This window comes from Myodes glareolus, chromosome 11 (assembly GCF_982192425.1).
Source record: "Myodes glareolus chromosome 11, mMyoGla1.1, whole genome shotgun sequence".
Lineage (NCBI taxonomy): Eukaryota > Metazoa > Chordata > Mammalia > Rodentia > Cricetidae > Myodes > Myodes glareolus.
This window is the reverse complement of record NC_142036.1, coordinates 12516054-12531738: the sequence shown is the minus strand read 5'-3', so window position 1 is coordinate 12531738 and position 15685 is coordinate 12516054. Positions and strand designations below refer to the sequence as shown.

Genomic DNA, 15685 nt, shown 5'->3' with positions numbered 1-15685 from the left:
TAAATACCTAGGTTACAGAATAGGTTTACAGAAAATTAGGACTCAAAAGGCACAAATTAGGAGAGACTGGTTATGGACTCTTAATGACTTTCAATGTTTGTTAGGAGACATTTTCAGCCTATGAGTGGCTGTTGGGATAACACCTGATCTAATGATTTCTTTAAGCAAAACCTTAGATGGTGACAAAGATTTGAATAGATTCACATAATTAATAGCCAAAGCAGAAAAGGAACTGATGATAGTTGAGGAAAAATTACAGGAGGCACATGTGGATAGGGTGGATCCAAATCTTAATTTTATTCTAGTCATATTGCCTTCGAGAATTTCTCCTACAGGAATTTTAATGCAGAGAAAAGATACTATTTTAAATTGGATCTTTTTACCACACAATCAAAGTAAAAAATAAAAACTTATGTAGAAAAGATCTCTGAATTAATTAGAAAAGGTAATCTGAGACTTCATCAACTAGCAGGTATAGACACAGCAGAAATTATAGTGCCTTTTAATACTGATTAAATAAAAAAGTTATGGGAAGACAATGAATAATGGCAAAGGACTTGCACTAATTTTTTGGGAGAAATTAATAGCAACTATTCCAAAAGTGTTAGGGTTAACCTTATAAAGAGAAATTTTTGTATTTTTTCTCATATTGTGAAATGAAACTATGTTGATGATTCCTCTATCTACTCCACAAATAGAACCATGTGAGAAGTGGGTGTTGGGGGGTTGAGATCACTCTTAGGAAGCATCAACACATTCTAGGACTGCTTTCTCTGAAAATTCAGCTTAGGTGCAACAGAGCCAAGACAAATAGATGGGATCTATGATGAGGCAATCCAGCTTGATTATTGAACTCTTTTTGGAAACACAGATATTTAGTAATATTTGACTTCTCTTTTCATTTACTTTGGAGTAGCAGGCTTCCATCCACTGCTCTTAGTTCTCTCAGTCTCCTCCTTCTGAAGATTCACATGTACTTCATGATCATACAGGGAGTATATGAACAGTGGGGCTTCCAGGTACTGGCTATAACAAACAATGCTGCTATGAACATAGTTGAGCACATGTCCTTTTGATATGATTGAGCAAGAGTGGTATTTCTGGGTCTTGAGGAAGGTTGTTTTCTAATTTTCTGAGAAATCACCACACTGATATACAAAGGAACTGGACCAGCATGCACTCTCACCAGCAATGCAGGAGTGTTCCCTTTACACCATAAGCTCTCTAGCATAAATTATCATTGGTGTTTTTGATCATGGCCATTATTACAGGTGTAAGATGGAATCTCAGACTTGTTTTGATTTGTATTTCTCTGATAACTAATGATGATGAGCATTACATGCCCCTCAACTGAAGAAAGGATAAGGAAAATGTGGTACATTTAAACATTGGAGGGCTACACAGCAGAAGAAAATGAGGTCATCTTGAAGTTTGTAGGAAAATGGATGGAGCTAAAAAATATATATTGAGTGAGGTTACCCAGACCCACAAAGACAATTATCATATGTACTCACTCACAAATGTTTTTTAAACATAAAACAAAGGAAACCAGCCTACAAACCACAATACCAGAGAACCTAGACAACAATGAGGACAATAAAAGAGATATACATCGATCTAATCTACATGAGATGTAGAAAAAGACAAGATCTCCTGAGAAAATTGGGAACATGAGAACCCTGGGAGATAGATGGTTGAAGGGGAAGGGAGAGGAATTAAGGGGATCAAAGAAAAATATGTAACTCAATGAAATCAATATTATAAAGAGAAAAGAACTATGGTGTTTTGTTCTCTAAATAAATCCATTAACAAAGGTTTTCAAAAGAGTTAACCAAGGTCTGAAGGAAATAAGAGGCAATCAGTACAATGGCCTGTCTCAGGCATCAGCCTGACTGGACCATTTTCCAGTAATTGAGTCATTAACTATCCCTGCTGTGACTGTGAGCTGTCATAGCAATGATAGAAGCCTTGGCTTCCTGTTGGTCAGGAACAAAGCCCTCAGAGAATTGTATGGACCTGATGCTGGAACGGCAGTGCAGAGTGATAAAATTGCTTTGTAGGAGCAGTCTTGTTTCTTTCTGCAACTTTCAGATGCTTTACCTAATAGCTCAACTTAGCAATACCAACCTCCTTTCCCGCCATTTCCCAGAACACCAGAGACTCACAGAACACCAGAGAATCCCAGCCTCAGTTATGACAACATCAAAGGTGAGAAAAGTTCAAGACAATCTGAGCATGCCTTGATCAATTCTCAGGTGTCATCACATTTTCACTGAAAAAAATAACATTCTGGTTTCCAAAATTTATATGTTCTTTCATAGTGACACTATCCGTATGAACCTAACATGCAGTTAGGAATTATCAGACCTTGGTTAACTCTTTTTAAAACCTTTGTTGAGAGGCAGTGTAAATAAGTTGCAGGAAGGAGCCTGCAGTAAAGAAAATGAATGGGCATGTAAAAAGAATATTCCCTAGGCCATTTAAATTAGGGATTTACATGAGAAAAATCAACAAATTAATATTAAAGAAGAAAACAAAGGACATGTTTTCTGTGAGTAGATTAGGGACTGCCTACAGCTAACTGGAGATCAGTGAGTGACACTGGCTGCATTGTCCTCACAGTCTCGATGATGGAGCCTCACACACATTTTATTACCAGTTCTACACCTGTGTCTCATGTGCACATATTTTGTGAGGATGAAGGTGAGAGTGAAGACCATTAGGGGTCTTAGATTTCCTTGTTGGATCCAACTTAAATTCCAGTACTCTCACCATGGTAAATGCTGAGACTGCCCTGAGTCTATTACCAGACTATTTCCAGAGCCTCTGGTCCTTTCAGGATCTGATTCCAGTTCCCATACAGAATCACTTCCTCCTTTTGCCATGTTTTACATTTTGTTCTTATCAGAGGATAACATATATTGATAAAAATAACCCATAGTAAGTCTGTGGAGATCATTCTGTCATTCCATTTCTTTTTTTTAGTCTTTTTTTAAAATTATGTATACAATGTATGTCTGCAGGCCAGAAGAGGGCACCAGACCTCATGACAGATGGTTGTGAGCCACCATGTAGTTGCCAGGAATTGAGGAGCAGGCAATGCTCTTAACCGCTGAGTCATCTCTCCAGCCCACATCATTGCATTTCTTGCCAAAAAAGAATCCCTGATGGAATCTATACTCCTTGTTGTCCAACTACAAAAAGATCAGTGTGGCAGTCAACACATATGGGATGTAGAGACACTGTTATCAATGTGGACACTGGTCAATAAGTATAGCCAGTTGGTGAGATCTGCAACCAATGAAATATTTGTCTGATTGAGAGAAAAATTTCATATCACTGAGTATGGAATTATACTTATACATAAACACTAACTAACACACACAGGCATAAAAACGCAGAAAGACACACTGATGGGCACAGTCAAACATCCCAAAAAACACAAGCAGATATGTGTGTGTGGGGGGGTGGGTGCTGCGTGAGTATCTTCCGCTGCTTCAGCCAATAGTCACTGAAGCATGAGCCCACAGTGCTGTGGGAGCGCCTTCCACTCCATCAGCCAATAGCCGCTGAAATACCAGCCCACTGGGGCGTGGTATATTTCTCTTTTAAAAAGAGCCACAGAGCTCAGCTCGGGCCTCTTGGTCCCAGCTCCTGCTCCCAGCTCCTGCTCCAGCAACTAGGCTCCCTTCCTGATGGTTTATGGTGTATGTAAGTTTTACCCCCCAAGATAAATTACCCCTTAAAACATAACTGGTGTGGGATTGATTTGCCGTTATTTGGTGCCCAGCATTTGGTTTAAGAACCACCCCATTCCCCCACCCCCAGCTTAGCCTCTAGCTTGGCTACCTGCTGCCAGCTTGGCTTGGCCTGCTTGGCTTGGCATGAGCCCTCCCTCAGCCATAACCTCCATGCCTCCCAGGATACACAAGTATGGACAGTCTCTGCCGGCCTACTTTGCCCTGTTCTGCACCGATTTTTAAATTTTTCCTTGCAACGTGAGTCAAAGAGCTCACAGCACAAGCTCCCTTTGAAGTTCCAGCAAGCTGTCTGAAACCCCTGCCATCCGCCATAACTGATTGGGAGTGCTGCAAGCTGCTTGACCCTTAATCCCAGCACAGGGACACGGGGCCCAAAGCGCTAGGCCTCTTTAGCAACAGTGCAGTGGCTGTGTCATGACCCTCTGCATCGGGTTGAACAGAGCGGCAAGGCAGGAGAGCCCGGCTGGGGTAGGCCAGGCTGTCTTGTTTATTGACCACTAGAAGCTCTCTGACCTTTTGTGATCTGTGAATTTAACCTCTGGATTTGAGTGTATATATTCTAGAGTTTACTTCCTGAATCAACGCCATTGCCACATGGATTCAGGTGCGCCCCACCTCCTACTGGCAGGCAATGGTCATTACAGGTAAGATTTTTCTTTTCGGTTGAAAATACATACATACATACAGACAGACAGACAGACAGACAGACAGACAGACAGACAAGTACAATTTCTTTTGATTGAAAATGTCAGAAAATATTACTATCCAAAAGTTCAATGGTTCTTTTAATTGCTCTATGGAGGATATTCTGAAGGATGTCTCTGATATTCCTCTTACTTTGTTATTCCTGGGATCTGTTGCCTTTCTGGTGTTTGACGATTTTATAAGAAAGATACAGTCCTTACAGACTGAATCTACAATGTTGAGGGCAGAGATTAAAACCTTAAGAACAATTCAGACTGATACCAACCTCCTAAAAAAGGGTTTGGAGATTTCAAGGAGGAAACTAGATCAGAGTTTGGAGTTTTCAAGGAGGAGACTAGATCAGAGTTTGGAGTTTTCAAGCAGGAGACTAGATCAGAGTTTGGAGTCCTCAAGGAGGAGACTAGATCGTTGTCTTGATATGACTCAGTTGACTGATCAAAATATCAAGAAGGTACAGTCTGATATTGCTTCTTTAGAAGGGAGCTTCACTTCTCTGGAGGAGGGGACAACCAAAATGTCTCGTAACCACCAGTCCATGACTGTAAGTGCTGAAACATTAGTTGAGAGGATTATAACCATTGAATGTGAAAATCGAACTTTATCAAAAGGGTATGAAAGATTAATTGAAAGGATTTCCATACAAGAAGGCACAGTACATGCCATGAGGATTATGTCCAAGGAGGATATGGTATCTCTAACGGACAAGCTCCACGCCTTAGAATTATCAATGAAGGCGATTGTGTCCAAGGAGGAAATGGTTTCTCTGACAGACAAGCTCCATGCCTTAAAATCGTTAATGAAGGCTTTGGAGCATAATACTGGACAGGAGATTCAGGACTTACAGAAGGCAATGGTGAGCAGACTTACTAAGATTGAGGAAATCATAGACTTTGATGAACAGGAGCAAAAGGTAGAAAGGCAACATTCACCTCAAAAAACTCTCAGTCTGCATAGAGTTATACCTGCCTTTCCAGTAATAACATCAGAAAAGATAACCGGCTCCAAAATCCCTAAGGTCATTAAAAAACATACATGGGAGCCTATACGTATGAATGATCTGAAAGAATTTAAACAAGTAATTGTGAATTATGGACTACATTCATCCTTTGTTAGGGAGATGTTAAAATCCTAGGCTCTGAGCAGCAGGGCCACCCCTCAAGATTGAAACAAGCTCACGTCAGCTGTCCTAGAGAACGGACCTTTATGGCATTTCAAATGCCTATTCAAACAAGATGCCAGACTTTCACAACAACAAGAATCAGCGAAAGGAATTGAGGTTTCCCTAGATCAAATTCTAGGGGAAGGACTTTACTCTGATCCTCAGGAACAAGCTCTTTATGATGAAAACATTTTATCCATATGTGCAACAGCAGCTCTAAGGGCCTGGGAAAGGGTTCAAGACTCAGGTCAGAGAGTAGAATCGTATATCAGGGTCAAACAAGGTCAGAAAGAACCCTTTAGTGACTTTTTACAATGACTAACTAAGACTGTACAAATAGGGATACCTGATCCAGAAGCAAAAAATATAGTAATTGAGTCTTTGGCTTATGAGAATGCCAATGTAGAATGCAAAAGGATCCTGGGGCCTTTAAAGCTCAGATCAGCGCCTTTGGATAAATGGTTTTTACATACAATGAATGTTGATACATTTGATTATGGCAATGAAACATGGGTACAAGATGCAATTTCCAAAGGTAAAAGGAGACATCAGATTTCAAAATGCTTTCATTGTGGCAAAATGGGACACATGAAAAGAGACTGCAGACAATGGAATTCCAGGAATAATGCCTCTTCTAGGAATAACAGGAATAGGAGGACTCAGCCTTCAGGTTTATGTAGGAGATGTGGAAAGGGCAGGCATTGGACGAATGAGTGTAGGTCAACAAGAGATAAACAGGGCAACCTGTTGACATCGGGAAACTCAATAGGGGGCCTCTCGAAGGCCCCCATGGCAAATGTGGTCCAGTCATTTCTGATCACTGCAGAGAACATGCCTCTTCAGGGAAATTAGAATGCCCCATGCCTGCTGTTAAAAGCAATAATGGCCTGAAGGATGAGTTAAATGTGGTGAATGAATCAAGAAATCTAAGAGGACAAAGTAAACGAATATTCTGGCAGACTTCTATAAATGAACAAAGACCACAGCTAAGAGTGTGTGTAAATGGCAAATTTATTACTGGCTTACTGGACACAGGTGCGAATGTAAGTATTATTACTCCAGAATCTTGGCATCTGCATTGGCCTCTTCAGGAGGTAGATAGTCAGTTCTTAGGAATTGGAACCCTATCTCGAGTAAGACAAAGCACGAGATGAGTCAATTGTATAGGTCCAGACAGACAAATAGGAAAACTAAGGCCATATGTAGCAAATATTGCAGTGAATTTATGGGGCCGTGACCTATTCCAGCAATGGAATACCCAAATTAACATTCCTGCTGCTTCCAGAGCCTACATTTCTAAGGACAATATTACAAGACATTACAGATGGCGGAAACCAGTCATTAGAGCTATACAAGAACACAACACAATTGATGGCCCTTAAAAGGTACCAACAGCCATGCCTCTACAATGGTTGACTGAGAAACCAATATGGACTAAACAGTGGCCTTTAGCTGAGGAAAAGTTCCAGGCTTTAGAACAGCTGGTACAAGAGCAATTAGATGCTGGACATATAGAAGAATCTACCAGCCCTTGGAACTCTCCTGTATTTGTTGTTAAGAAAAAATCTGGTAAATGGAGAATGGTGACAGATCTTAAAGCTATCAACAAGGTTATTCAACCTATGGGCCCTCTGCAAACTGGAATTCCTCTGCCCTCCCTGTTACCAAAGGGATAGCCTCTTATAGTTATTGATCTGAAAGATTGTTTCTTCACTATACCATTACAAGAAAAAGATAGAGAAAAGTTTGCCTTCACAGTGCCTACCTATAATAACTCTCAACCTGCAAGGAGGTACCAGTGGACCATCCTCCCACAGGGAATGTTAAACTCTCCCACCCTGTGCCAATATTTTGTAAGCCAACCATTGAAAATTATATGCAAACAATTTCCTAAGTCCATAATATACCACTATATGGATGATATCCTGATATCTGATCAAAACAAAGACACCTTAGGAAGGCTGTTTGAAGAAGTAAAAATAGTATTACCTAAATGGGGATTGCAAATTGCTCCTGAAAAAATTCAGAGAGGAGATTCTGTTAATTATTTAGGTTATAAAACAGGCTTACAAACAATTAAGACTCAAAAGGCACAAATTAGGAGAGACTGGTTACGAACTCTTAATGACTTTCAAAGATTATGAGGAGATATTTCCAGTCTATGACCAGCTGTTGGGATAACACCTGATCTAATAATTCATTTAAACAAAACCTTAGATGGTGACAAAGATTTGAATAGTCCCAGAGAGTTAAACAGCTGAAGCAGAAAAGGAGCTGACGATGGTTGAGGAAAAATTACAGGAGGCACATGTAGATAGGGTGGATTCAAATCTTAGTTGCATTCTAGTCATATTGCCTTCCAGAATTTCTCCTATGGGAATTTTAATGCAGAGGGAAGATACTATTTTAGAATGGATCTTTTTACCACACAAACCAAGTAAAAAATTAAAAACTTATGTGGAAAAAGTCTTCGAATTGATTATAAAAGGAAAATTGAGACTTCGTCAATTAGCAGGTATAGACGCAGCAGAAATTATAGTACCTTTTACTGCTGATGAGATAAAAAAGTTGTGGGAAGACAATGAATCATGGCAAAGAGCTTGTGCTAATTTTTTGGGAGAAATCAATAACAATTACCCAAAAAGAAAGAGACTTATCTTTATAAAGAGAACTTCTTGGATCCTCCCTCGAATTGTCCGTGATGCTCCAATAACTGGAGCCCATACATTTTATACTGATGCTAATAAATCAGGGAAAGCAGGTTACAAATCAGAAGAATTGAGTAAAGTAGAAAACGTCCTTATGATTCTGTCCAGAAGGCAGAATTATATGCCATCCTTATGGTGCTTAGGGATTTTAAAGAACCTCTTAATATAATTACTGACTCACAATATGCAGAAAGAGTTATTTTGCATATTGAAACTGCTGAATTTATACCTGGTGATACAGAACTGACCTCACTGTTTATCCAGGTACAAGACATGATCAGAAACAGGCTCTGCCCTATGTATATAATGCATATTCGATCCCATACGAGTCTGCCAGGTCCTCTAGCACAAGGTAATGCAGTTATTGATCAATTATTGATTGGTAGTGTGCTGCAGGCATCTGAATTTCTTAAAAAACATCACGTCAATAGCAAAGGCTTGAAAAAAGAATTTTCTATTACATGGCAACAAGCTAAGGAGATTGTAAAGAAATGCCCTACTTGCACTTTTTATAACCAAACACCATTGCCTGCAGGGACTAATCCAAAGGGTATTAAAAGGAATGAAATTTGGCAGATGGATGTGTTTCACTTTCCAGAATTTGGCAAATTAAAATATGTACATCACACCATTGACACTCAGGTTTCCAATGGGCAACTGCTTTAAGCTCAGAAAAAGCTGATTGAGTAATCACTCATTTATTAGAAGTTATGACCATCATGGGTATACCTACACAGATAAAGACAGATAATGGTCCAGCTTATGTTTCTAGGAAAACGACATGATTTTTTGCTTATTATAATATTAAGCATGTTACAGGTATACCATACAATCCTACAGGTCAAGCAATTATAGAAAGATCAAATCGAACTATAAAAGATATGTTGAACAAACAGAAAGGGGTGGAAAATACCTCCGGGAAGAGGTTACATAATGCTTTATTAACCTTGAATTTTCTCAGTGCTAATGAGAAAGGGACAACGGCTGCAGAAAGACATTGGATATTGGAAAAGTCTGCTGGATTAAATCATGCAATTTATTTCAAGGATGTTCTGACCTCACAGTGGAAGGCAGGAGATGTGCTGCCTTGGGGAAGGGGTTTTGCTCTTGTTTCCACAGGAGAAGAAAAATTGTGTATACCATCAAAATTAATAAAGGTTAGATCTGAAGAGAAGAAACCTCTTGGAACGGAGAAATGACAGCATCTACAATGATGATGACCATACAGATGGTAAGAAAAACATAAAATGGGGGCAGGATTCTGTACTTGTCTCCACAGGAAAACACTCGTCTTTGAAAAATTCAAAGGACCCTGGATGTTTGAATACTGACAGATGGAAAAATAACTACCCAATATGGATTATCAAGAAAACTGAATAGGTTCTGTGAGTATGAAGCTCTGGAATATACTAAATCATATTTCTGAATTTCTAGAGCTGGTTTTGGAGTTGGACTCTTGGCTCGGTCCCTCTCTAATTCCAAGCCTGTTGTTAGGAGAAAAACCCAGAGTTTCTGGAGTTTCTGTCTTATGTCAAGAGCCATGATATGAGACAGAAAGAAATATGAGTTTAGAAAACATCTTTGCTTTTCTTCATATCTATCATACTTTTCATTGAATATGTCTATCATACCTTTCATTGAATATGTTTGTATATGTCTATATAATTAATGTTGAAGTTTTGCATAATGAACAATGAGTTCTTTCTGCACTGACATTTGAAGTTTTCAGGAAGAAGATGGGACCCCCCATAACAACAACTCCACTCGGTTGATATGATGTCATGATACTGATAGTGCTACTACAAGTCCTGTTTTGGGTATCAGCTACACAGATGATTCCAACTTGGTTAGCTGAAATGGTGCACATCTTGTACAACATTCTGGCCAGACCTCCAGAAAATACTCAGAGACTGTTTGCAATTTTAAAAGACATTGACCTTGAAATTTAACCATCATTTTAGTTTCTCAGGATCCTCCAGAAAGAACCATACCCCCATGACAGCTGGAAGTAATTCTAGAGGACGATGTCCCCTCTCTCAGCAAAGTTTGTCCTCAGGTTTAGGAACAATATTTAGGGATTGATTATAATTACTATACGGTTGAGAGTTGGGAAAGGAATTTTATAGGCTCAGGGATCTTTTGAAAAAAAAAGGGGGATAATTGGATAGATAATAATGGTATTTGTGAGTTATTGTTTATAGATAATTACATCAGCATATATTGAATATTGTATGTAAGCATGCTTCTACCTGTTTAAAACATTTTTATGTATTGATAAATATTGTATTGATATATGTATACCATATTGCAGTGTACATTTCTACCTCTGATTCAGATACTCATATATTGTTTATGTATTGATATTTATTGTTTATATTTGGAGGCCATTGTCCTCATTTATTGCACAGTTGTTTATTCTCTTAGTCTTTAAGTTAGATACATGTTAAGAATTGTAGATCAATAGTCATCTATGTCTGTCATATTTATGGTTAGACTAATCAGGGTCTTTAGATACATAGAGATTATATAATAATAGTCTTCAACCTCTTCGAAGAGCTGTAGAAAATGGCATTTAATTTAATCTTAGAGTTCTGTGTAGTGAGACACAATCACTCCTGGCAACACTGACCTATTCTTGAGAGATTGTTGAGCACCAAAGACACTCCACTTGGAGCTTGTCTTCTTGACAAAACTGGCCTCTGGGTAAGGAACTGCTCATACCTCAACTACTGACAAATACACGGTATCTGGAAATGGATAAACAGAACTGTCAAATTTTGCCAAGACAGGGTAAGACGGTTTTTAAAAGTCTCTTGCCTGTTAAAATCCAGAAATGGATAAAATCTGGAAATGGATAAGCAGAACTGTTATATCTTGCCAAGACAGGGTAAGATGGTTTTGAAAAATCTCTTGTCTGTTAAAAGTAATCTGTCAGTTATTCTCGGCCTAAGTCAAAGTTGGTTGCTTCAACGCTGAAAACAGGTCTTTGGTGATTGCCCAGGTAGCCAGTTGTCTCTGTGATCTGTTGCATGTTTTGGAAGTTCTTTGATTGCACTTCCTAATTTCTCAGGTAACATTATTTCCCTTCTCAGATCTTCTATGGGGTTGAAGACTAGATAAATGTAGCTATTTTCCTCTCATGACTTGGCCAAGTTATTTATTATACAAGACTTTATCTAGTTAGAATAAGATATTTGTACTTATTGTATATAATTGTGTAGGTTTGTACTTACTGTATATAATTCCGTAGTAGGCTTAGAACTCTCTTACTTAAACAAAAGGAGGAGGTGCTGTGGGAGTATCTTCTGCTACTTCAGCCAATAGTCACTGAAGCACGAGCCCACGGTGCTGTGGGAGCGCCTTCCACTCAGTCAGCCAATAGCTGCTGAAATACCAGCCCACTGGGGCATGGTATATTTCTCTTTTAAAAAGAGCCACAGAGCTTGTCTCGGACCTCTTGATTCCGGTGCTTGGTCCCAGCTCCTGCTCCCGGCTCCTGCTCCAGCAACGAGGCTCCCTTTCTGACAGTTTATGGTGTCTGTAAGTTTTACCCCCCAAAATAAATAACCCCTTAAAACATAACTAGTGTGGGATTGATTCGCCGTTGTGTGTGTGTGTGTGTGTGTGTGTGTGTGTGTGTGTGTGTGTGTGTAGAAAGAGAGAGAGAGAGAGAAAGAAGGAAAGAAAGAGAGAGAGAGAGAGAAAGAAGGAAAGAAAGAGAGAGAGAGCGAGAGAGAGAGAGAGAGAGAGGGAGGGAGGGAGGGAAGGAGGGAGAGAAGAAATAAATGAAGGGACTGAGAGAGTAAAAGCAAGTGAGACAAACATAAAAAATCATAGCACATCACAATGGAAAACGTATACCAGAATAAAAGTTTTTGCACTTAAAGGATTACTGTAAATTATACCTGTAAAGAGAATCCCTGGGTGTGATTAGCAGAGTCAGCCCAGACACAGAGGAGTCCAGCCTTTTATGAATCTCTGGATAGGCTCTTGCCTGACCCAGATCTCTGGGTGCTCTCTGTGCCCCCAGGCTGGTCATAAGCGCCCTACAGGGAGGTTTGTGTCTGATCTCACAGTAACTTTGCATCACTGTGCATCTGGTGCAGTAATACATGGCTGTGTCCTCAGGCCTCAGACTGCTCATTTCCAAGTACAGGGTGTTCTTGGCATTGTCTCTGGAGATGGTGAATCGGCCTTTCACGGTATCAGCGTAGTCGATGTAGCTACTTCCACCACTAATATCTGCAACTCATTCCAGCCCTTTCCCTGGAGCCTGGCGGACCCAGTACATGTGGTAATCACTGAAGGTGAATCCACAGGCTGCACAGGAGAGTTTTAAGTACTTTCCAGGCTCCTCCGGACTCCACCAGCTGCACCTCACACTGGCCACCTGAAAACACAGAGAATGCTGGTCAGAAGACTGTCACTAAAGTTATTTTTCTTTCTCATGTCCACACAACACACAGACAGCATCTCCTCTAAATTAATTACCACTTAAAATAACAGCAAGGAAAAGCCAAATAAGCCACAAGTCCATGGCAAGTGATTTGTGTTCAGTGCTGATCACTGAATATGAGGACCTGGAAATCCAGGACTGGGCTCCTCTCCAAAGCTGCAGAATCAGGGCAGGGGTGATTTTCATGGGCACAGAGAAGCCTTATTTGCATGTCTTCCTGTTGTAGCAAGCTCTGGAGTTGGGCCCTTGTGGGAACACAGTGCTCAGAGTAGATATAAGGTACCAAAGACAATGACGGCAGTTACAGAGACTGCTATAGTAAGGAAAATCTATGTGTATCTTTTCCTTACTAAGGATTCACCACACTTCACTTAGTTCTCTTTCACACAGGTGCTCAGAACATGCTGTGTTTCCACACTGTTGTATCTCCTTAGTACATATATGTAATTTAAAAAGCCACAAGCTGTTGTGTTTCTATATAGGAGCCCTGTCTTTTCCAGTCTCTGGACTAGACATGGCTTCTCCATAATGTGAATCTTGGACAGGGTCATGCCTTCCAGGAGAGGTTAGCAGAACTCCTTCCTTGTGTCAGGAGCACCTTGGAATTTTCTGAATTTTACATATTTATGAGACAATGCTGTGCTCAGGCCATAAAAGACTACAAATGAAACAACCTCTGTGGCTGTGTTCTGCTTTTGGTCACGGTGCTGACCACGTCAACAGATTACAGACAGGGACCATTAGAAATTTTTCCGATGAAAGGATATATGAAGGGATGGTGAACCTCTGCACAAGTTCAGTTACCATTGTACACACACAGTTATACTTTTTGATTCAGTCATACACCCCAACACACACACTGACAATCAAACAGAGTCATGCTTATAGACACAGTCACCAATCCAATTACCTTCCAAGTAGTCATAATTTCTGATACAATCACACATCCAACCACTCACACATACACACACACATACACATGTAGAAACACATTTGCAGGCAGAAGGATTAAATTTCTTTCTTACTGTCTTTTTACAGGGTCACTCTGGTTGTCTTGGACTCACTACATAGACCAAGATGATATTGAATCATGAGAGATTCTCTGACTACTGTCTCCCTAGTGACTGGATTAAAAGTATGCACTACAATTTCTAATCATCTCATGCACATTTTATAAAAATTTGAAATATTTTTTATAGAAAAATTTCTGATTATTATTTACTTTCCTCATTTCTTCCAGGTACTTCTTCTTTCTCACATGTCCCAACTATTTAACAAGTGGAGTTTTATGGTGATTTTAGGAGTTAGGCTCATTGCTTTCATTTTCAATTAGACAATAAATGGTTTAAAAATCAATGATTGAAAATACATTTTATCTTAGAAAAATAATTATACAATGCTTGTATTTGTCTTATAGTTAAAAATGTTTTATTAATGTGCACAAAATATAGTAACAAAATTCAGGACTGCGGAGATTCCTCAGGGCTAAGAAGCCTGCCTCCCTGTATGAGTACTTCAGTTGCATTCTCAGCTCTTGACTATGAAGCTGGGTGTGATGGTTTAACCTCCACTCACAGCACTGGGAAGGTGGTGACAGAAAACTCCCTGGGACTTGCCATCCCACCATTCTATCTGAACCTCTGAGCTCCAGGTTCAGTGTGAGACCCTCTCTCAACAAAAAAGGTAGATGTCAACTGAGGAATACACTCAGGATCAACTTGTGAAATTCCCTAACATGTGCAAACATACACTGTGACAATTAACATTTTCATTCATTCAAATATTTCCTTTCCTTCATGTTGAACTTTGTAGCTATTTAGAAGCAAGTCATAGAAGTTGTAGACGTAGGCCTACTTGCTTGGTATTCTGGGAACAAAGAAAAGGACTCTTGAAACTCATTGTATACTTGTTCCCTCTTCAAAACTTTCATCATCCCTTACTTATATAGGGATTGTCATTTTTTTCTCCAGACACAAAATTGCATATCTTAAGTGTATTAATGTGAGAAATGATATTTTTCTGTATACAGTTCTGATCTTTTTCTTTTTAAGTTTGGATTGTTTCTTGAATTTAAGTCCTTGCACATGGAAAGTAAACAATGTAACCAAGAGCTATATATCAAGCCCTCCTATCTTTTAAAACATCACATTTCCTACAGAAAATTACATTTATTATTACAGCATTTTGTTATCTAATTCTAAAACAAGCATCAGCCTCCCCACATTCTTCATGATGCCACCACTTATGACTGTATGTAAGACAGCAGAAAATATGTGGGATCAATAATTGTGCATAAATCTCAAGAAGGCATGGTATGAAAGACAGAGTAAAATACCTAGGCTTCAAAACTGAAGTCAAAAGGTATGTTACTTTGGAGAGGAGATTTTGCTTTTGTTTCCACAGAAAATGAGAGACTTTGGATTCATTCTGAATTAAGAAAAATTATGTTCGATAAAGGAAGACGACCTGAGAAATCTCCGATAGGAGCAGATGGCCCAGATGACAGAGTTCTTCATCCAGAACAGGTTCAAGACTGCTGCCTGAGATGATCAAGACTCACAGGATATTCCAGTCAGAACTTGATATTAACTTTAAATTTTCTTTAGGTCCCCATAAGATCATCAGCACACCCAACCAGCAGGAAGTAGCCTGGAATACTACGCCGACATTCCCAAAAAATGGACTATGGATATTTTCCTTTGTTTTTTTTTTGTTTGTTTTTTTTAAAAGAAGGGGAAGTGGTGCGGGAGAATTATCTGTATTCTGTCAATCATGTATTTTAATAAAACGCTGATTGGCCAGGCAGAAAGTATAGATGGGTCAACCAGGCAGGAAGTAGAGGCGGAGCAATGAGAATAGGCGAAGGCTAGGGAGGAGGAAACTCCCTCAGCCATTC

The 15685-nt window shown here is 39.5% G+C and overlaps 1 pseudogene across 1 annotated transcript in view; it reads right to left on the bottom strand.

Moving 5' to 3' along the window:
• The window catches only part of LOC148120413 (immunoglobulin heavy variable 3-11 pseudogene), a 50420-nt pseudogene extending 37445 nt beyond the window's left edge, over positions 1-12975 (bottom strand). The window contains exon 1 of the transcript XR_015739312.1: positions 12825-12975. The product of XR_015739312.1 is annotated as an immunoglobulin heavy variable 3-11 pseudogene (transcript). The remainder of the gene's footprint in view (positions 1-12824) is intronic.
• Between the last annotated feature and the right edge of the window lie 2710 nt (positions 12976-15685).